A 24,293-nucleotide genomic window follows, 5' to 3' on the forward strand; every position below is an offset into this window, starting at 1 on the left:
ATCCTGCCACGTTCTTCTGGAAAATTAAGTGTTGACTTCTTCAACGCGAACGCAATATGCTCCCGCACGGGATGCTCTAAATTGCTGTGGAGTTCCTTTAGCCCTCATATTTCATACGAAATTGTCTGTTTATCCTTTTTCAGTCATCTAAAATAAACATATAAACTTGCCACAATAGAGGAAAGAAGTATTGCTCCTATAGACTAGATGGAGTAGGCATTCTCGCCGGTGTCATGGCGAAAATACCATCGCGGTTGAATGCTTGAAAATATCCGGCCAAAGTACCCCGAAAATGGGAACAAAATTCGATGTCAATAGCCAGTTGAAGGAAAGGGACTCCTGCGTAGTGTCACGCTTAAGCTGGGGTAGGGGAGGGATGGGATTTGTGTCAGTTGTTGAATGTCGTCTATTCGGAATAATTCGAATTGTTCAAATTCTTCCGTCTGCATATACGGTACAGAAGGAAGGATATTATCAAGGACTTGCTTGAGTCCTTCCACTTAATGTTACTAGAAATCCAATTCTAGCCCGAAGTCTTGCAATAAAATTTGAGCCATTCCTCGACTCTCTTCTAATTTTTAATTTTAAGTGTCCTTGGCCATGTCCTTGGACGAAATACACCCACTATCCCCTGTACTCCTTGTCTGGGATTCTTCAGTCAACGAAAGCAATTCTCGCATTCAGAGGAATATTGTCGCAGATTCGGATAAGGACCGGGAGTCATGAGTCGAGCCCATCACGACATACGCCACAGAAGCCTGAACAGCATTATCCTTTACCATATCGTCGTTGAGCATTCGTTTTGAAATATTCATGGTACCAGTCATATAGCAATAAAATGACAAACATGCGTGGAAATTTTTATAAGTCATCTACGACCCGACCACGTACACCTCCAAGATTCCCTGGGAATGGAAGAGTGGCTTCCGGTCTTCTGCTTTTTATTCTTTTCCGTGCCCGCTACATACACGGTTCTGGGTTACTTTGTTGGTTTTACCCCCGAAAAGCAAAAAAAAGATCGTGAATCCTTTGACTCCCTGGCATTTACGGGTCGTCTTCGTCTTTATACAAGTTTTTCCTGGATTTTGAAGCCAAAAGCCAGGGTATGGGGTCGAGTGCTGTAGAATGTGATTTAAATCTGTTATGTCAGAAGGTCGGATGACTTGAACTGTTGAGAAAAGGATATTTTAACCCTTGCTGGATTGAGAACGTGAAAATACATTTATTCCTTAATCGGTGGCAACGGAACGGTTGAGTGTCAGTACCACTGCATTTTGAGGGCTAATCCCATGCATTGAATTAAGTAAACCTTTTGATTTCCCATTGATCGGAGCTACTCCCTTAAGGTATCCAAGATGTGGTTAGAAGAAGCATTGACACGTTTCCTCGATCTACACGGGGTTAAGCCATTTTTCCGCAATTTTTGTCGGTTCTCATGCCCTTCGCCATCACCGGCATTGAATATTTTATTGTGCACCCCATCACACATGGGGGATGAGCGTCAATGTAATTTCACTCTTTCCGACTTTCTTTTATGTTTATTTGATTTTTTACTTTAAGGACGATATGTCAGTTATAACCCCTATCGCTTTTTATCCCATCCCCATTGCTGTTGTCGTCCTGAAGCTTAGTTCAGAAGTAGTTTGGTGACGAAAAGTTTTTTTTTTATCAGAGGCGCCTTCAACGCTCCTTGTGCAGCTAGTGTCGCTCTAAGCAAACGTCCTAAGCGCCTTATTGTTGAGGAAAGTGGTTGGATGGGTCGTCTGTATTGCAAAGGTGGAGGAATTGTTCAGTCGATTTACATTTTATGCAAATGCCTTCCTGGCGGACTGTTTGCGGCAAGATTTGATGTCATCGGGTATTTTTGGTAGTATTTACTCGAGTACCTTCTGAATAGGATTTGCGTTGTGATATGCCATTTAACCGGTGGCTCAAGTCACTTATTGATATCGGCCCTGCTTGTTTCTAAGTTGCTTGTGAATATGTAATACTGGATAAGGATTTTTTTTCTGCAGATATGGGTATTTGAAAAATTCACAGACACATTTGCATTTAATGGAGAATTTCTGTTGCAATTATCGTCAATTTTGAGCAGGTCATGATGGCCACAGTTTGGGGAGGAATTTCACGTGAATATTGTTTCCATAATTGCTGAATCGATGAGTGGTTCCCGTTGGAATGTGGGGAAGGATAAGCTCTGTTTTTGTTATCCTGTTTATTGCTCTGTTGCTTCCGTAAACATAAAGAGGCAACCAGCAGTCAGTCACGGTACATTATTCATAAGAGCCATCATATAATATGCATAACAATATTTCATAATATATGGCCGGGTACCAGCAATTCGACTTTTCCCTGAGTCCCCATCTATTTCGATGAATTGGCGCTTCACATCCATGTATTCAATCCTTTTTAGTATTTTTCGCAGTTTTAAGTCATCATCATCATCAACGGCGCAACAACTGGTATCCGGCCTGCCTTAATAAGGAACTCCAGACATCCCGGTTTTGCGCCGAGGTCCACCAATTCGATATCCCGAAAAGCTGTCTGGCGTCCTGATCTACACCATCGCTCCATCTTAGACAGGGTCTGCCTCGTCTTCTTTTTCTACCATAGATATTGCCCTTATAGACTTTCCGGGCAGGATCATCCTCATCCATACGGATAAAGTGACCCGCCCACTATAACCTATTGAGCCGGATTTTATCCACAACCGGACGATCATAGTATCACTCATAGATTTCATCATTGTGTAGGCTACGGAATCGTCCATCCTCATGTAGGGGGCCAAAAATTCTTCGGAGGATTCTTCTCTCAAACGCGGCCAAGAGTTCGCAATTTTTCTTGCTAAGAACCCAAGTTTCCGAGGAATACATGAAGACTAGCAAGATCATAGTCTTGTACAGTAAGAGCTTTGACCCTATGGTGAGACGTTTCGAGTGGAACAGTCTCTGTAAGCTGAAATAGGCTCTGTTGGCTGACAACAACCGTACGCGGATTTCATCATCGTAGTTGTTATCGGTAGTGATTTTCGACCCTAGATAGGAGATATTTTCAACGATATCGAAGTTGTATTCCCCTATCCTTATTCTTCTTCGTGTTTGACCAGTGCGGTTTGATGTTGTTGGTTGATTAGTCGTCGGTGCTGACGTTGCCACCATATATTTTGTCTTGTCTCCATTGATGTGAAGCCCAAGATCTCGCCCCGATTGCCGCCTGCTCGATCTGGATGAAGGCAGTTTGTACATCTCGGGTGGTTCTTCCCATGATGTCGATATCGTCAGCATAGGCCAGTAGTTGGGTGGACTTGAAGAGGATCGTACCTCTTGCAATCACCTCAGCATCACGGATCACTTTCTCGAGGGCCAGGTTAAAGAGGACGCATGATAGGGCATCCCCTTGTCGTAGACCGTTGTTGATGTCGAATGGTCTTCAGAGTGATCCTGCTGCTTTTATCTGGCCTCGCACATTGGTCAGGGTCAGCCTAGTCAGTCTTATTGATTTCGTCGGAATATCGAATTCCGTCACGACTGTGTACAGTTTTACCTTGGCTATGCTATCATAGGCGGCTTTAAAGTCGATGAACAGATGGTGCAACTGTTGTCCATATTCCTACAGTTTTTCCATCGCCTGCCGCAGAGAGAAAATCTGATCTGTTGCTGATTTGCCTGGAGTGAAGCCTCTTTGGTATGGGCCAATGATGTTCTGGGCGTATGGGGCTATCCGGCCTAGCAAGATAGGGGAGAATATCTTATAGATGGTTCTCAGCAACGTGATACCTCTATAATTGCTGCACTGTGTGATATCTCCCGTTTTATGTATGAGGCAGATAATGCCTCGTTGCCAATCGTCAGGCATTGATTCGCTGTCCGATACCTTGAGCGGAAGTTGATGAACCACTTGGTGTAACTGGTCGCCTCCATATTTAGCCAATTCGGCTGTAATTCCATTGGCTCCTGGCGACTTATGATTTTTTAGCCGATGAATTGCACGGACTGATTCTCCTAAACTTGGTGGTGGCAGTATTTGTCCGTCGTCTTCAGTTGGAGGGACCTCCAGCTCGCCCATGTTCTGGTTGTTCAGTAGCTCATCAAAGTACTCAACCCATCGCTCCAATATGCCCATTCTGTCGGAAATCAGATTTCCCTCTTTGTCTCGGCAGGATGAGCATCGAGGTGTATAAGGCTTCATTCTGCTGACTTGTTGGTAAAACTTCCGCGCCTGATGCGGTTGCTCCCTGTACTTTTCTAGTTCACCGACTTGTTGGTTCTCCCAGGCTTCTTTTTTCCGTCTGTGAAGTCGCTTCTCCGCTCGACGGAGTTCGTGATAAGTCTCTGCGCGTGCCCGCGTTCTTTGAGAATGCAACATTACTCGGTATGCGGCATTCTTCCGTTCCGTTGCTAGCTTACATTCATCGTCAAACGGCTGGGGCCACGTATGCTTGTGGCCGTATCCATGATAACGCTCTTTAGGTGATTGTCCATTTTCCTCTTATAGGTGTCGCGGAGGGTTGTGTTGTGGATGGCTTCAATATTCACTCTCACCTGATTGTCAGAGGGGATTCTAGGTGGTATTGTTATTCTAGCTCGGAGCACCATGCCAACGAGATAGTGGTCTGAGTCTATATTGGCCCCCCTATATGTTCTGACATTCATCAAGGCTGAGAGGCGTCCGATCAACACGTGGTCAATTTGGTTGAAAGTGGCCCCGTCTGGAGAGGCCCACGTGTGTTTATGGGCCGCTTTCCGCGCAAACCAGGTACTTTCAACAACCATTTCGTGTGACCCTGCTAATTGAATAATCCGCAGTCCGTTATCATTTGTTTTTTCGTGTAAGCTGTGGGAGCCAACGTATCGCCTGAATACGGGCTCCTTCCCTACTTGGCTGTTAAAATCCCGAAATATGATTTTGATATCATATCTGGGACAGGCTTCGGGAGTTCGTTCTACTGCCTTGTAGAAGGTATCCTTCTCCGATTCTGCAGTCTCCTCTGTAGGGGCGTGAACGTTTATGAGGCTTATATTTCTAAACTTGCTTCGCAAGCGCAGAGTGCATAGCTGTTCGCTTACGTTTTCAAAGCCGATAACAGCAGGTTTCATTTTTTGGCTGACTAAGAAACCTACTCCGAGCACATGGTTTACTGGATGACCGCTATAATATATGGTGTAGTAGCTCTTCTCCAGGAAACCGGTCCCTATCCGTCGCATCTCTTGTAACGCTGTTATATCAGCCCTATATTGGGACAGGGTATCGGCTAGCTGCTCATCCGCTTCATCTCTGTACAGGGAGCGCACGTTCCGTGAGAGAATGCGCAAATCGTTAATCCGTTGTCGTTGCCGTGTCCGTCGTTTTAAAGTCCGTCTAGTCCGAGGCTCCTGTTGTGGCTTCATAACAAGTTGTTTTCCGTGTAGGGTTGTCAGCCCTACCCAACCCCCAACCTGGAGGACCAGTTGGTACAATTTGTCCCGTTTTTAGGCGCGGGAGACTCGCCTTCATCCTTCTCCGTCTGCAGCTTTTCATTAAGAAAGAGCTCCCAGCGGTCACCACGTGGAGGTGGAGATAGGGTTTGGTAGTAGAGATGTTGGTGTTGGTTCAGCAGGCATTTCCCATGTTTTATGCTCGATCGTGGGTACCAATCCACGTTTCGCCCTGGGACCTATACTACCCTTTGACCATCAAGGCAAGTACTTCAGCATTATCTGCAGATAACAAGAAGTTTGCAAATTGCCGGGGCTTGATTTGTATCGCGATTCCAATTTTCTTCTGGTATTAGAGGGTATAGGGCATCCCGTGTAATGAAGCATACTGTTTCTCAGGTCCTCGGGTGTTTCGATGCATTCAGGATAATCGAGAGATAGGTGTAATCCAAAATGATTCAAATACTCCCTATAGTCATCGTGTCCTGTAGCACTACAATCCTCCGTGCCTATGCTCGAACATCTCTCAATACATGGAATCAGTGTATGGATCCTCCGTGTTTTTCAGCAATTGCTCCACCGGTGTAGCCCCTTCCCATTAGCTTTTTGCAAGATGGCGATTATCTCGGAGGATTCGTCCTCCTCTGATAAAAACAGTGCGTCTCTTTGGTAAGAAAATTGAAGGGAACCACTCTCGTTATGACGAAAGTTGGGATGCTTTCATAGGAAAGCGATGCGCATTATCAAAGCGATTGGCTGGTATACTGAACCGTAAAATCGTGATGGGGCAACTCAGAAGACATTTATCTCCGTAAATCACGTGCCCTACCTTTTTTTTCAAAAATTACCCTGGGGTTATTCCCTCAGCAAGAGAGGGGCATCGACACCTTCTAGTGATTTCTGCATGTGACGGCCATCCCACCAATCACCAGAGACGACCTACTGGCGATCTGCAGTACTAAATGGAAACTGTAGACAATATGAACAAGGCGTCTGAATGGATTCCCAACAAAGAAAATAAGACGTGAGCAAAAACATAATTCACCATTGAGGGGGCGGTAACATCAGGAGCGAACTGGAACTAGAAACAGTGGTGGAAAACCTCAACACATATGAGACCAGCTATCCGGTTAAGACAGTTACGTCATCAAGGGGTGTACCATGGTGGACCAGGAACCTGGCCAGAATGAGAACCGAAGTACGAAAACTCTCCAACCGGGCTAAACAAACCGGGGACTAGCTGAGGCACAAAAATGCATTGACCGCGTATAGCAACGCAATCAGGGAAATAAAACGGAACAGCTTCAGGGAATTCTGTGGAGGGATCGAACAGATCACAGAAGCAACCAGGCTTTATAAGGCTGTAGCGAAAGACGGGGTCAAGCTTGATTTACAAACCGCACCCCGATTTCATTGGGGAAAGAATGGAGGACCTTACTCTCTTTATACCCTACATACTCTGTTCCCGCTTATCCAGGAAGAGAGGCGTAGACAAATCACCCACCTATTCGAAACCCCATAACTTCCCAAATTTTTAGACGGGGTTGGAGAAGAAAGACATTTCGCTTCTTCATTCATACTCCCTTTTCCTCCTGCGGGAATGGGGTTCAAAATGAAATCGTAGGCCTCAGTTTTTTGGCCAAATAAACTCTCCCCCCCCATACGGGGATGGGGTGAATACCAACCTGTACCAATCCGTATATATTTGCGTCATTGACAGCTTCATTCAGGAGATGTCTACATAAATAGAACAACACAAAAGCACCACCACATGCAACAATCCCTCAAATTCAAAGAAGTAAAAAAACCCTTCCAACCAATTCCCTCTTGCCATTTTTCAAACTAATTTCATAAAAGGTACATGTGTCCTGTCCCCCAAGGCCTTTATCGGCAAAACATATCATCGTCAAACATTTCCTGTCAATACTATATTTATCTACATATGCTCTGTCCAATCAAATCATCATTAATCAAAAAGGATGCCCCTGTACAATATTTTCAACTGCATCACAAGCTAATTAATCACACTTTTTACTGTCCCTTTCGTCCCTTCACTACGTGGCCAGTAGTTCTTCAATTATGTGAATAAGGTCTCCAAGGGAGGTAGATAAAAAGGGTAAGTGATACAATCGCAGCTCTTTCCAGGTCCAACAAAGCACCACATCGTCCTTTTCTCCTGCCAACACCTATACGGGGATGTAAAACGGATGCACAGTCAAGACAGGTCCATTTGGACAATGCTTGGTTTGGCTGGTTCTTATGAGTACATGATTTTCTAAATGGCAATGATTTGCAACTAGTACGGGATTAAAGGGGGAAGGTTTATGAAGAAAGGACGAAGATTTTATATTAAAGTTTCTTACCAGAGCCTTGGCTTTTTCAGCAAGAATCACTAATTTACTTCATTAGATGATGTCTCTGGTCTAAATTCTCCTAAATTTGGGATTCCTTTCGTAGAACGTGGACTGTAATGAAGGTCCACTATGCTTACGACACTACAATGAAGCCACATTGAAAGCATCCCCCAGATGCAACACGGGCAAAAAACCTTTTCTTTATTCGTGATAAGAACAGTGAGAATGATGAGCGGAAACTTTCTTTATGGACACTCTTTAGAAAGGGAAAAATCCTGGTAAGCGTGAATGAACTCGAAAATGTCACTTCGACATACTACGTTAGTCTTCAAAATGTAGCTCCTACGATGACACTCACTTTAGACTCAAAAAGGACACTTTTTATAGCGTGTCGATTTTTATTCACCCCTACAGCGATTGTGTAGTGAAATTTTCCACAAAACCACCCAGGACTCTTGGACAGAGAATAAACCATGACGTCACTTAAAAAAATGCTTTTCCTGCAGGGGTTGGACCAGGTTAATTTCAATTAAGTAAATGTCAGAAAGTGTGCTTTAATGGACAGTTCGGTGTTGAGTTTTTGGGGAAAGGGATGAAAAGGAGTGAACAGGGAAATATAATATTAATAATATTGGAAAATTTTTTAAATGAAAGTGGCGTACTATAGATTATCTGCACATCACTTTTTAAATTGAAGTTTCCATGCGAGTTTTATGGGCGTCAAATGGTAGCTTCACGGTCGAACCAAGGCAGAGGTAACTCGTCAGGCGTCGTCCTGCCCTGGGAGCAGCGTGACCAAAGCGGTTTGTAGATGATGATGTACGAAACCGCGAAGCCGTCTTCACTTTTTATTTATGAAGCTTGAGTCCATGGACCAAAAAAGGAGGGGGTGAGTAGGTAGGTAGGTATCAGTGGCCGCTCCGAGGAGCCCAATTAGCGCTTTGGTGCGCCGTTTTGATGCCACAAACCCCTAAGACCGTGACTGTTGGTATAGGAACAGGGAAGCAGAGTCCAGCTGGCTCGGATCTTCAGAGCCAGCCCGTAGCATTCACGAAGGAAAGCCGCTCTCCGACCCTACAGCTAGAAATCTCACGGAGGTCCCCAAAGAATGGTTTACCCAGCGTCCGCAGCCTGACTCGAGCCAGAGCTGGGCAATCGCAGAGAAAGTGCATAAGGGTTTCCCTTCCTTCTCCGCAGCTTGGGCAATGCGAGTTGTAGGGTAAGCCGAGCCTAGCGGCATGGTCCCCTATGGGCCAGTGCCCCGTGCAGACCGCCGTAATCTTGAATGCATTTGCACGCGTCTGGCACAGGAACTCTCGTCATCGGACTATGTTATAAGCGGGCCAAATTTTACTTGATTTGCCACAGCTTGTAAGCCTTGAGGAGGGAGTGATCTGCTCCCCATTGGTCCGGCCCGACATCAAGTGGATGCGGACCTAGGATCACTCATTTCTCAAACGAAATAATATAATAATGAGCAAACATCCCCTCAAATAGCATTTTGAACGCTATTTACCACGTGCATGGACTACCATAATTTTTTTCAGATTTTCCGCTTGGGTGCATTCTGACAAAAGGCCTTTCAAGTAATTGGCTCTTTTCGAACATTGACACTCCTCTCCTTTCAAACCAATATCAAAAGTAATATTTACTCAGATCTTCAGGGCCAGCAGCCAGCATTCACGAAGGAAAGCAGCTCTCCCACCTTCGAACTAGAAATTTCTCTGAGGTCCCCAAAAAGAATGGTTTACCCAGTGTCCGTAACTCGACTCTAAATGAGGCTGGGGAATCACAAAAGAAGTGTCTGAGGGTTCGCCTTCCCCCCCTTCTCCGCAGCTTCAGCAATACGAAATGGGTTTGCTGAGTCAGGCGGCATAATGCCTCGTACTGACCGCCGTATTCTTTCTTGTATGCATTTGCACGCGTCTGGTAGAGAACTTCTCATGATCGGATTTCGTTAGTCCTTGACTTGGAACAGGTTCTGAACCTTCTTCATCTGACTTCCGCGGCAACTAAGTACTGCCAGTAGACTCCGTCGTTGACAATCGCTAGCGGGACACCGATTGTATCCACCGAGGAGTTGGCAAGAGCAGAGTCCCGTCTGGCCAATTCGTCAGCCCGCTCATTCCCCTCTCTGTCCCTATGACCAGGAACTCAAGAAAGGTGGCCTTAAGCGTGCCGCCCAGACTGTTCCGCGCGTTTCTGCACGGCCCCACCAGCCCGGAGGATGTTGTGCCTGAGTGCGAGGCTTTAATTGCTTGTTGGCTATCGGTCAGAATGGCTATGCCATGCTTAGGTTTTGCTTGGAGCACACTAGTGAAACCTTTTTTTTTTTTATGGATGGAGGTGGAAATCTTAGAAAGACACTGCCGCGCCAGGTTGCAGCAGCGTGTGGGATTCTCACCCACTAAAACCACCCCCACTTTCTCCTGTTTCCTTCCCCGCGGGACCGCCGCGAAGCATTACTTCGCGAGGTGGACTGCGCTTTACGTGACCACGCCTTCCGTTCTTCGCGTCCTCCTTGCGCGCTCCGCTCTTGCCCGTTCCTCTTGTATTCGTTTGATGGCGGTGTTCACCGCACACCAGTTTCCCTCCGATTTCAACATTTCCCCGACGATGTTCTGCGGGCTTAGAGTGGTTTTCAGGGAGTCTTCCAGACTCCTCCTTTCTGAGAGAAATCGTGGACAGTGGAACATAACATGCTCCGGGTCCTCAGGTGTACAACCACATTCAGGACACAAGGGAGAATCATCCAGCCTGAATTGGTGCAGGTACTTCCTGTAACCGCCATGTCCTGACAGGAATTGCGTCAGATGGTAGTTAATCTCACCGTGTCGTCGCCGGATCCACTCCTCAATACGGGGAATCAAAGTGTGGGTCCAGCGACCCCTCTGCGAGTCATCCCACCGTTTCTGCCACTTCTCCAGCGAATCTCGCCTTGCCGCCTTTCGGTATTCTGCATCCTTTCCAAGAGGATTCATTTTCCTTGCCTCGTACAGGCAGCGTGTCTCACTTGCCAGAATGTCTATCGGGATCATTCCCGCAATAACACACGCTGCCTCGCCTGATATTGTTCTGAAGGCGCTGCACACCCTTAGCGCCACTAAGCGGTAAGTCATATTCACTCTCCTACGATTACTCTCACACGCTAATGCTTCCTCCCAAACTGGTGCCGCGTATAATAGTGTGGAGCGAACCACTCCGGCCACAAGTAATCTTCGACTGTCCCTTGGACCTCCAATGTTAGGCATCATCCGCGCTAATGATACGCTGGTATTTGCCGCTTTCTCACAGGCATAGTCCAGATGTCCCTTGAAATTGATTTTAGCGTCAATCATCACCCCTAGGTATTTGATAACCGGCTTCGAAGTGATGACGTGACCACCAACGCGAATATTAATCGTATTCCTCTTCCTACGATTGGTAATCAAGACCGCCTCCGTCTTTTGTTCCGCAAGGTCAAGCTGAACCATCTCCAGCCACGCTTTTATGGCGCTAATGGTTTCGTTAGCGTACATTTCAACGTCTTTAGGTACTTTCGCAACGACAACCACAGCTAGACCATCTGCGAAACCGATTATCGTGGCCTCCTTTGGCACGGGAAGGACAAGGACCCCATTGTACATGACGTTCCACAGGAGAGGACCCAACACTGAGCCCTGTGGCACTTTTGCGGTGACGGTGTACTGCTTGGATCCCTCATCCGTGTCGTACCACAGTGTCCTCTCCGAAAGGTAACTGTTGAGGAGCTTAGTCAAGTAACTAGGGACACCCGTTTTCGCCAGTGAACTTTTTATCCACTCCCAGCTTGCGGAATTGAACGCATTTTTGATGTCCAATGTCACTACGGCACAGCATTTTTTAGACGACATCGCGTCTCGAGCCAGCTTCAAAACAACGTCTACGGCGTCGATCGTTGAGTGGGCTTGACGAAATCCAAATTGTCGCTCCATAGTCCATCCTTATATTCGATGATAGGGAGCAGTCTGTTGTAGATGACCCTTTCGAGCATCTTTCCTGCCGTGTCGATAAGGCAAATCGGTCGGTATGATGATGGGTGTCCTGGGTGTTTATTCGGCTTCGGGAGCAAAACTAGTTTTTGCCTCTTCCACCGGTCGGGGAAAACACCTTCTATCATGCATGTTTCAAACACGCTGATAAACCAGTCGGGTCTGGTCTTAACAGCGAGTTTAAGGGCTCTATTGGGAACAGCATCCAGACCGGGTGCTTTGTTATCACCAATTCTCCGGCAAATTTGCATGAGTTCCTCCTCCGTTACCGCAGGTATGGTGTAGACGTCCAGTGCTCGCTTATGTTGTTTGCGCTCCCCTTTATACGGGGGGAAGAGCGCCGTCACGATATCGAGAAGAAGATGCGGGCAGGTCAATTGTGGTGTTCGCCCTCTCATCTTCTTCATAACTATCCTGTACGCTGTTCCCCAGGGGCTTTGGTCTGCCTCTGTGCAAAGCTCCTTGAAGCATTCTCGCTTGCTGGTTCTTATAGCCTGCTTAAGCCTACCTCGAAGGTTCACATATGCTAGCCGTTTCTCGTCGAAGTCTGGTCTTGCTCTAGCTCGTTGGCAGATCCTTCTAGCACGAAAACATGCATCCCGTAACACCGCGATCTCTTCATTCCACCAATAGTTTGAGCGCCTTTTTGCGGGGACTCGTCGCCTCGGCATAGCAGCGTCGCATGCTCTTGTTATGCGTCCCATCATTTGCTCTACCTTTTCCGTAGCCGCACCACCGGGACTTTGGCCTCCCAATAGCATCTCTATAATGCATCCTCCTCAAGCCCCTTCACGAACCAGCCCCGGTTTCCAGCCTCACGGGAACACGCATCGACGCATGGCCCATATTCGATCTGGAGGAAAATCGCCTGGTGGTCGCTGTGAGTATAATGCTCACTGACAAACCATGTCATTCTCCTCGCCAATGTAGTACTCACATATATCAGATTGACTATTGAGCCCGACCCTGTCCCACGAAAAGTGGAAACGTTTCCCGTGTTGGCAAGCACCAAATCTAGCTCCGCGAAAGCCTCGAGCAGGATACGGCCCCTGGTGTTCGTAGTGGGACTGCCCCAATCCACGGCCCACGCGTTGAAATCACCAGCTATGATCTTGGGGTTTCGACTTCTTGCATCCGAGACTAGCATACCTAGCATTCCTTCGAATTCTGTTATCGTCGCGATTGGTGGAGCATAGCAACTATATATATAGATACCAGCTATTTTTGCCCTGACGAATCCAACTTCTGGAAACTCCATCACTTCTTGAATGGCCTAATTTCCACACGCCCATATTGCCGCCTTGTCAGTTTCATCTGCAGTCCAGGCACCGCTCTTATTGTTGCGATAGGGCTCGCTGATTATGGCAGCTTCGATTCCCTTCTCATAGATGGTCTGCGAGAGAAGGTCTTGCGCTGCCTCGCAGTGGTTGAGGTTGATTTGTATCAACCTCATTTTTTTACTGCATTCAAGGCTCGCCTAAACACTGGGCATCTGCTGCTGCCTGCAACGTGCCGACAGTCGACGCCCTTTTTTTCCTTGCAGAGCATGCATTCAGGCTCAGCCTTGCACTCCCTGAACATATGGCCTTCTCCCCCACATTTTCTGCAACATTTTGACCTGTCACAGTCACCGGTGCATTTCGCCGCTATGTGGCCAAATTCCAAGCATCTAAAGCAGCGCTTAAGGGATACCTGCTCCCTGAGTCGGCAAACGACCCAACCTATCTTTACTTTCCCAGCCGCCAGCAGTTTGAACGCTGCTTCAGTTGGTAAGCTTATGGTTGCCGTTTGCGTGCCTCCGTATGCCTTCCTCAGTCCCCTGATTGCGGAATCTTGCAAACTAAGTGGTCCGAACTGCTTTTCAAAGGCGTCACGGATATCCTCCTTGGTCGTGATTTCGTCAATGTCCTTACATTCTATGACAAGCTCCTGCTTTCTGGCCCGTACTTGAGCTTCTTCTCCTAAGGACTTCTCCACCTTGCCGAGGAAATTTTCAACCGTTTTGCCCGGAGACTTCTTCAGCTCCAGCATCAAGTCTCGTTTCTGGGAGCGTCTGATTCGGCTGACGTTTTCTCCAAGGTCCATCAGCTCAGGATCGGATTTGACCTTCCTAAGGATATCGGCGTAAGTCATATCCCCTTTTTTGGAGATGATGATTAATTCGGGCCGTAATCTTCTTTTCTGCGTCGTATTTTTCCTTCCGCCAACCTTGGTCCATGCTTCCTTAGTCCCTTTTTGGGGCTTTGCCTCCCTTGGGTCAATCGGAGCCGGCGCCGCAGTTTCCACGATGTTGGTAACTTTGTTTCCCTTGCCTTTTGCTGACGAGAGGCCTTTTTGCCTTTTCGCGTCCTGTGAGGATCCGAAAGAATCATTCGCGTACTCTCTACTCCTCTTTTCAAGTTTACCGCCCTTTGGATTTTGAGGGGGTGTCACTTGTGTTGCCTGGGTGACGCTTGATTTCTTCGAGGCGTTTCTTTCTTCCTTCGCACCATTGTATAGTACCCGAATGGTTCGGACCATGTTTTTGATAGCCTGGTGCACGTTGTGTTTGTCCTTAATAAATTCAGACAACTCTACTATTTTACCTCCGAGTAGGGCAAACGATGATTCTTCCGGACTCTGACATAGCTCCTCCGCTTGGTTTTCACATTGGGCGCTTATGTACTTATTAGCCTTCCGGGAGCTTTCCTGATTTCGTTCCTTCATCAAGGTTGATTTCGGAGGAGATCGCACGATCGTCGAGCTTCTCTTAAATGGATCAACCACTAAGTCCTGCGACATGTTTCGACCAGGTGTAGTTACCCCGCTATGGGCTAATAACTGGCCAGTTTGTGCCCCATCTTTTCTTGCGTTTTGAACAGGCGTTCTCGGGAGTGATGTACTCCTTTTAAATGCCTTTTTCTCCAGGCTACTTGTAGTATTTGATGCAACGGTGGTCAAGTAATCCACCACCGAGGCACTGCAGTCGAGGAATATCGACGGCCGAGAGCCTGCTTGCCCACTCCCAAAAGCCGCCGGTACTGGGTTTCCGAAGCCCTGCACCGTAACTTTATTCTCCTTCTGTTCCTCCATGTTTGGTTTTATTTCTGGGTATCCTTCCCATAGCCAATTTTTATCCACGGGCGGGCGTTTACTTCCCACCTACCCGGCCTGCGCATAAGCATGCCCATACACGCACACCTCCAAATGCGTATATGTGCATATTCCTACGCATCCGCCGAGCACTCCCTTATCCGCACGAAGGGACGCGCCTGATGGGAGATTTGGCAACTCCGCACAGGACACTAGTGAAATCTGTAAGACCATATGACTCGGATACACTGTGCGTATTCGAGAAAACCCCCCTATGACTCCACAGACCATCTTTGATCCGCCGGTGAAGAATATTGTGTCATAACCTTGAAACACGCCGCCGGTCTTCCACTCTGAACTGGTTGGAAAGTGCACGGAAAAGTTCAGCTTGCGTGTGGCGAAGTCCATGGGGAATGCTCAGATTTCCCGAGGTACTTCGTCTAGGATGTTACTAGGGCCGGTTACTAAGGCTTTGCTGTCTAGCAGCCCGACTCACGTAGTCTGCGGCAATGTGAAGGTCTATTGAGAGCATCTGCCGGGCAGGACTGCAGGAACTTGGAAGCACCTGCACACGTGGTTCTTTGAATCCTATTAAGCTTCGTTTTATTGTATCTTTGCTCAAAACCTGTCACCATACAATGGAGCCGTAGGCCAGGATGGAACGCACCACAACTATGCACAGAGAACCATTCTCGGCCGAATACCCCATTTCTTTGCAAAGGTTCTCTTGCAAGAATAGAAGGCTATATAGACCTTCTTAACCATCAGTTCTATTTCCAATCTCCGATTTAGCTTTGGATCCAGGATTACATCCAGATATCAATGAAGGACAGAAACAAACTTGTTCATTCAGCCACGGTAGGCCACGTCTTGGTTTGGTTTATGCCGAGTCCGCATCCTGCGGACGCAACGCTCCTTCCATGATGTCACTCATAATGGAGGGAAACATCCCTGACACTAATATCACCACGTCGTCGGCATATGCCACCACCTTCATCCCGCTCCTGTCCAATACTCTTAAAATTTCGTCCATCACTCTTAACCAGAGCACCGAAACCGACCCGGATTACCCTGGTTCGCATTGATATAATCTAATGCGTAAGATACCCCTCCACTCCAATACTGGTCAAGGCTTCCCTGATGACATTGGTAATAACATTATTGAATACTCCCTCAACATCTAAGAAGGCAGCTAGGGTATACAGCTTGTTCAGCAGCGAACGCTCAACCTTCCCGGCACTTACAGAAAGACATTCTCTCCATAGCAGTCCTTAAATGGATGTCCACGCGCGTCCCCAAGAAAGAGGTGGGGGTGATAGGTCAAGAGCCCTTCGCGGTCTCATGGCTGCACCTGCCCGTTTTCGGTATAGAAATTACTCGTGTGCGTCTCCGGTCCGATTTGATAATCTCACACGGATAGTGGCTGTAGACCCTCCAAACGAGCCTCTGACTCACAGTCATCCTCGCTGGCGGGAAAGCGCTCTAATGTTTCACAAGAAGATTCCGGCTAGAAGATTTTAACTTTTTAAGAAAGGATGGGTTGCTACGCTTTTTGGACAGAATCTTACTGAGCCTGCGGGTTTCCCGGTGGTTTCAATATTCTCACAATGGTCCAACCAAGTCCACCTTTTGACGGTCTTGATGGCCAACTTGTACTTCAGCAGGCAGTCCTTGTATGACTGCCAATATTTATGGATGTAGCAAATCTTGAAGATCCCCCTGGTCAGCTTCCTGAGGCAGCACAGATCTTCATTCCACCACATCTTGCTGTATTTAGCAGGGCACGAGACTTTAAAGGCGATATCGAATGCCTTTTCCTGAGTCTGGACCTTTGCCCCAGTTCGTCTGTCATGCTAATCTTGCCAATTTGAGTACCGGACAGTTTGTACTTAATTACTTGACCAAACTTTCTGCAGTCGATCCTGCTGGGGTCTCTGAATGATTTGGAGACCTCGGCGGCGAGATCTCGACTGACAAGTATCCAGCTGTGATCTGAGAAGGATCTCTGGTCAGACACTCTCCAGTTATCCACCCTAAGAATCCCAATATCTGTTAGTAGGATGATATCAAGGACCTATTCCCAAGGGCCAGAGTTCTCCGAGCAGGGGAAACGGAAGGTGGGTGTGTGCCCCTGTTACACATCAATAGGTTTGTAGTGATAATAAAATCAAAGAATGACTCACCTCTTTCTTAGATTTTCGAGCTGCACCAAAACGTATGACTTGCATTGGCATCGCAGCCCATCAATCGGTTGGCCTTCTTTGTTGCTATGGTGTTCGTCAAATATTGTAATTCTTCTGACAGAACTGATGCGTCGTGAGTCATGAACCCATTCTCTGCCCCCGCCTACTCCAGTTTGTTCACGACTAGGTCGCTGGAACTCAGGTCTACGGTGAACCGTCGATCATCATCTCTTCCAACAACTCGTTGGCGGCGTCAATTGGACCCCAATTGTCGTCCGGTTTTGCAGAGCGGAACACTTTCACCTTTGCGTTCCTGACTCTGAACCGAACTTCATAGTCTACCTTTTCCAGTGCCTCCTCTCCGTTTATACGGAGCAGGAATGGTTGGCTGTTTGTCCGGGATGATAACGACCCAGTCAACAGTGAAAATCCTGGGGTTTTGAAGACGCAGGGAATGGACGAGCTTGTCCTTATCCATGCTGATTTTCGGCAACCAGGTGCAAACGACCGGTCTTCTGGGAATCTTGTCGAGGAGGATGACGTAAAGCTTTACACCCTCCTAGGCGCCGAGGAACCGAGGAACTTCCTGGAGAATTGGTCCTCGCAAGCTATAACGTGGAACCCACAAACCACTTGAAAGGAATCAAATCAGGGAATAGATCCTATGTCTTTGCCTTTGGCCACATGTAAGTGGTTCCTAGCCACGTCGCTGAAGGGTTTCGCATTTCGTGATTTTTCGGCTGTTGCAGCGTACTTTCCTCCAGATGTTGCTTAGCGTCCCAGCTCTTGCGTACTCTGCTCCGCTGATCTGGTTGGACCTTGTCTTGAGAGTGATTGTGGTGGAGAGCGGTGGGCTTCACCTTCTGCTCGTCTATCAGGCGTTTGCTTTTGTATTCCTCAACAATCGCCTCGTATTTAGCATGGTCTTTTTCACCCCGCTCATCGACAGTACCGGCCTCTTTATTCTTAGCAATCTTGCTGAGAATATACATGGCCTTCTTGTACTGGTTTTTGAACAGGATACCAGTGGACCTTTGTTTCTTCTTCTTTGCTATTTTTCAGGGGTCGTCGGGGGTTTTGGGTTAGGAATGCTATTTTTGGTATTCGCTACACCCAGCTTGACGGCTGTGGATTCAAGACTGGAAACCACTAGTCTATCTGCCGCTTCGCTCCGGGAATTCCCCGCGGTTGGTTTCAGCACACCGGTGCTACGGCTGGCTGCTGTGCTGCTCTCGACGGCTACTGTCTCCTGGCTGGATGCCAGCAGCTCCACTTCCGATGATGCGCCTGGCATCACACTCTCTTCTTCTACCACTGGTTTATCTGTTTTTTTTTAATGAGTCCATGTCTTTGTCCTACGAGTGGAAAGAATGTCCACCCTGGGTAGCCCGGCCACTACCCAATTGCACGGACTGTTTCTTCTATACTTTGTGGTGGCAGTATTTGTCCGTCATTTTCAGTTGGCGGGACCTCCAACTCGCCGATGTTCTGGTTGTTCAATACTTCACCCAAGTACTCAACCCATTGCTCCAACATGTCCATTCTGTCCGAAATCAGATTTCCCTCTTTGTCTGGTACTATATGGTGTTGGTGGGTTGATCCGCAGTCCCACCTTCCTTAACACGTCCAGGAGTTCATCCATTACCATACTCCACATCAACGGCGATAGTACTCCACCCTGTGGACAGCCTTGAGTAGTGTTCATGACAATAGAATTTGTACCTGTCTCTACTTCTATCTACCTGCTTTCTAGCATTTTGCCCATCCAGAATGCCAGGGTGTTTCCCACTCCTTTGCGGCTCAGGGCATCTTGTATCTCTGTGTACGATGTGTTGTCAAATGCTCCTTCGATATCCAGAAACTCGCACAGTGCAATTTCTTTTGTTTCAATGGCACCCTGTAGTACCTCTGTCAGCTGATACAGAGCAGTTTCAGTTGACCGTCCTGCCCGGTAAGCGTGTTGACAGTGATGTAAAGGATTACGCTTTAGAACGTCAGTTCTAATATAGTTGTCTGTGACCTTCTCCACCGTTTTGAGTACGAACGATGTTAGGCAAATTGGTCTGAAAGATTTAGGGTGAAAAGGATTCTTTTTACCCGCTTTCCGAATAAAACCACTTTTGCGCGTCTCAATGTCCTTGGTATGTATCCCAGTACTATGCTCCCCGTTACCACCCTGAGAAGAGACTCTAAGATAATTCCTAGGCCTCCCTGGATAAGTGCGGGGAAAATGCCATCTACTCCGGGAGATTTCAGTGGTTTAAAAGTTCCCACCGCCCCCCTTAGCCTAGCTTCTGAGCATACCTCTTTTGCTAGTTTCCAGCTCTCTTTCATTCCCCTTTTATTCGTTGTCGGGTTGTAAGGCAGAATGTTGTCGCCTGCCACCGTAGGGTAGGACCCCGGGAAATGAGTTCTGAGAAGCAGGTGTACCCTATCCTCCTCATTCTCGGTAAATGTCCCATCTTCCTTCTTCAAACAGACAGAGGATATTGCCCCGTCTTTGGCTACAGCCTTATATAGCCTGGTTGCGTCTGTGATTTCCTTCACGGAATTCCCTGAAACTGTTCCGTTTCGCTTCCCTGATCGCGTTGCTATACGCAGTCGGTGCATTTTTGTACCTCAGTCAGTCCCCGGTTGAAGAGTTTTCGTGCCTCTGTTCTCATTCTGGCCAGGTTCTTGTTCCACCCTGGTACATCCCTTGATGACTTAACTGTCTAAGCCGGACAGCTGACCCCATATGCGTCAATGACGAGTGTGTTGAGGTTTTCCACAGCTGTTTCTACTTCCAGTTTGCTCTTGATGTCACCGCGACTTGAAGGTGGGCAATGTTGTTGTTCAAGTGCGTTGCGTAGGCTTCCCAATCCGTTCTCCTGGGATTCCTTATTATTCTTTCTATTTCGGAGTTACCTTCAATGTCGAATCCGATTGTCCTGTGATCAGACATAGAGGGTTCATCCGACACCCTCCAATTCCTGACCATTCCGTTCATTAGAGTATTTCCTAGAATTATTTCTAGTACCTCCTGTCTAGTGCTGGTCACAAATGTTGGAGTGTTCCCTAAGTTATATATTTCTAAGTTATTGCTAAGAATAAATTCAAGAAGGTACTCACCTCTACGATTGGTGTCGCTGTTTCCCCAGACTTCGTGGTGGGCGTTGGCATCGCAGCCGAGGAGAAGTGGTAACGCCCTCTTCTAACAATACTTCGTCAGTTTTGCGACTTGTTCCGGTGGAGCCCGGATTTCGTCTCCTGGGAAGTATCCGGATGCCACGACTGCCTCTAGAGTGCTCCTCCCGGCTTCCAATGAGACTTGGAGAGCCACAAGGTCCCCAGTTAAGAACTCTGAAAGACATATGTATTGTAAATTACGTTTAAGAATTATACAAGCTCTTGGTTTTTCACAAGAAGAGACCCAAATTGCCTGCATGCTTCCTCCTTGCAGACCGTGAATCTGCCCCCGGTACACCCAGGGCTCCTGAGCCAGCACTATTCCAATGTTCTCCTTGAAACTTGCCCTTGCAATTACTGTAGATGCAGCTTTCGCATGGTGGAGATTTATCTGAACTATCTTAATGTCGGCCATCGGCTCCGTTATTGTTTGGAGCTCGTCTCCACTGTCGGAGTGTCGCCCTCCTCCTCCGATATGGCGCTTTCCTGCGCAACGCTGTCCACCCTGAGCCCTAGAAATCCTAGGTCTAGGTCGTCCAGCTTTTGCTCTTCACTAGGCAGCAGGTCTACTTGCCAGGTTGATCCAGTCCTTTCCGCGCTATGGCTTTCGAGACTTCTTCGGGGACTTCGGTATGTTTTTCACCCGGTGTCTCCTCCGAGGTATTTTTTCTCGGCTTTTCCTTGCGCTTATGCACGGGTATGTTGCCAGATCGGTAGTTGATACGGCAACTCAGACGTTTTATTGCCTCGAGGGATCGGTCATCTACCCCGATTATGCGGAGTTTACCCTTGCCCTCCATCATGCTTTTGAACATTCTCCATTCTGAGCGATTAGGAGGCTCATAAGATCTTCCGTTTCTATTGCCACGACTTTTGGCAGAAAAACTGTCACCATGTGTGCTCCTGGTATATCATCCCCCGCACATGTTGACAGTTCCACCCCTTCCTAGCCTGGCAAACTAGGAACTGTCGTTTTAATCCATTCTGCGGTGTCCTCCGTTGCGCAGTCTACCAGCATAAGGCCTGGTCGAAAGCGTATCCCGGTGAACACCAGTTTAGAAGTCCACCCCTTGATCATCTACCTGACGACAGGGTCCTCAATGGTTTCCTGCTCCTCACGAGTAAGTATTTGCTCGGGAAACATTTTCGGCAGGTCGAATGCCCTTGACCACACTAGCATAGCTAATGGCGGACTTCCTGAGTTCTGCCTTCACTCCTGACCTGCCCGGGTTTTCTCCCCCTTGGGTTCACGTTTGGATTTTTTGGGAGCATTCCCTTCATGCAGGCTGATCTCTGCTGCTGTGTTGATACCGCCACTTTTCCAAGGAAGGGCAGTTCTCACCAAAGGGTATGACCAAAGTGAAACGAAACTTCGGATCTAAAGAATATCGGTATGCATTTTCTCAGAGCTGGATCCTCAAAGGATATGACAGTGAGAATCCCGCTTCATAAAAGATAGGTTCATCCTTATCTGATGTGTCAAATGATTCTAGGTTAGTATCCTACAGCAGAAGGGATCTTTCAGTTGGGTAATTGGCCTAACTCAAACAGCATCAAGGCGAAATATTCACCCCCTGACCGCAAAAAACTATAGCGAAATGAAATCAAAGAGTGGTTACCACGTACTTATAACACGGACATGAACGCATGACCTCCAGGTAATTTAGTAACTTTACAAAGATTGATATCAAACAAACCACGTATGGTGTTTCAGGCAAACTTCGCAGCTTCAGTGTCGCAAACTCTCCATCCACATTCGCTCCCGCAGTCCTAATTTTCTGTCTACACTCATGCATACGAAATCAGCATATGCATATACACATGATCCATAATGTATGCACAATAGCTCATAGGTACATATATTAAATATGTATCTATAGCGTATTATGTAAAGTCCTTGCATGCGACATTTTCGGAAAAAATTGGTAAGGGAACGTAAGGCGGTGGGGTCGCATTTAAATTTTATCTTTTGTTAGCACTACAATAAAAATGTATAACAATAAAAGCCACGGAACCTGCACCAGGATAACCGCGAAAATTTGTTTCCACCGTCGCGCAGATAGTAGTGTTTCCACCACTACCTGTAGGTTATTTAGATGCAGTACCACCCCGTACGCCTCGCCGTGATTATTCTTTAGTTGCTTCCGTATAGACAGGGTGAATGTAGTAGAAAGGATGGAAGCATTACGGTGTGCTGAACACTATATGATGGTTTCCATGCTTTTTAATTTTCGCTTAATTTTCTGCTTAGATTTTTCCAGAAAAAAAAAAGATATTTTGTTAGTTAGATGGCCCTTGGTAGATGCAAATGTGTATATGAGTCTGTGGTAATATTAATTTTTTGCTAGTTCCTTTGGTCGCATGAAAGACCTTAGAAAAGTCGGGATTGGGATTCATTTCGTTTCGAATATTTCATCCTGAAAATGGAAATTATAGAGAGAAACCAAGTCAAAGAACTCTCTCCCATTAGTGCGGAGCAGCCAGCTAGGCAAGCAGGGCCTACCTTCATGTCATCTGAGAGTAAACTTGCACGTATGCCCAGGCGATACGATACGAAAAAGGAAACCTTTTGTAATGGTTTTACTCCATTGTTTGTCATAAAGGAAGGCAAAAAATAGAAATAATGGCGAAAAGAAAAAAAAGGATAAATACACGTGAATACAAGCATAAATAGAAGCATATGGGCCCGTGTGCACGTAGAAAGGTATTAAAGGTGGATGAAATGAAAGAAACGGAAGAGAATAATGCAGAGTTGGCGAAGACCGGCATTCCATTTGTTACATTCGAACGCAAACTACCGTCTCTGCATTAAGGAAACCTTGGAACCAAATGTTAACTCCACCATATTTCACTTAGATTTTCCGAGGAAAATAGGAAAAAAACCTGGGGGGGTCTGCGAGCCAACACCGCATGCCAGCGCACTTCATTATTTAAAATAGTTTTAAAGTAATGATGATGTAAAATATCGAATGAGGCATCTTCTATTTTCGGCTTGGCTATTTGGCACCTGTTTGAAAAAAGGACAAGCCCTTGCAGGCCCCTGTTCTAGCCAGGCTCGAGAAGTTGGGAAGTTCTTCAAACACTTCGATCCCTCACGTGTCATTCTACAAAAATCCACGTGTCATTGCTGATGCGTGGGCCCACACCGGATCCTGAAAAAGGCAAACGCGGGGGTTCGTGTGCACCTAACAATATATTCACACGCAAACTAAATTTGGAAGTAGAAATTATAAAAAAAGACAACCGCACACAAGGGACCCTAAAACTCCTAACCAGAGTGCCTCGATTGAAGGATCCACGACGGATCACATCCTCCATCATTCTTCCTCCTACCTCAGATGTTCAGCGAGGTGCGACCTCTGAGGTTCTCACCCCTCCTTGACATGCTCAGCCCTTTATTTTGGAGGATGTCCCTAGAACGTGAGTTTTGCGGGCTGGCCTTTACGGTCAATTTCGCCAGCTTTCTCTTGTTTTTGGGATAGCTCTTCCCTCTAGGTCGTCTTCAATCACTCCTGATGGTCTCAAATGGCGCCCAACGTGGGGCCCAACTTTCCTGGATTCAGGTACATGCATTTTCTAATTTTAGATTCCTTGAATTCGTGGAAGATAGCCTGTTCCGGCTCACAACTTCGTTTTCTTGTGTCGGATAGAGAAATAATAGTTTCTCAACATTTTTCCCGACTAAGCTCTACGTGCACTTGACTTCATCTTTCAAGTTTTAGGTTTCACGGATTTTCCCTCAGAAGCAAGTGTTCCTTAGCCTGAATTTTTCTTTCCCACTTTGTAAAGTAGAGATTCCTGCACTATCCTTGAAGGTATACCACAAGAGCTAATTTAGTTGGGTAGGTGAATGCATTTGCGCGCAGAGTGTTGGACTCCCGGCACAGTACGCTGCTGGACTACCAATTAACCACCTCCCTGTCATCAAAGAACTAGCCTGAAACCGTTTGAAACATTACTTCTGGCTAGCCCTCCCACTCTGCCGGCTTTGGGAACCTTCAAGTCAGGGAATCCTTTTTCCCAACGAGAGAGGGGAGGAGGAAGGTAGTTATTAGTTCAGGGAACCCCTTACCATCCGGTCCCCGCCGGTCG

Source organism: Hermetia illucens, chromosome 5, assembly GCF_905115235.1.
Source record: "Hermetia illucens chromosome 5, iHerIll2.2.curated.20191125, whole genome shotgun sequence".
Lineage (NCBI taxonomy): Eukaryota > Metazoa > Arthropoda > Insecta > Diptera > Stratiomyidae > Hermetia > Hermetia illucens.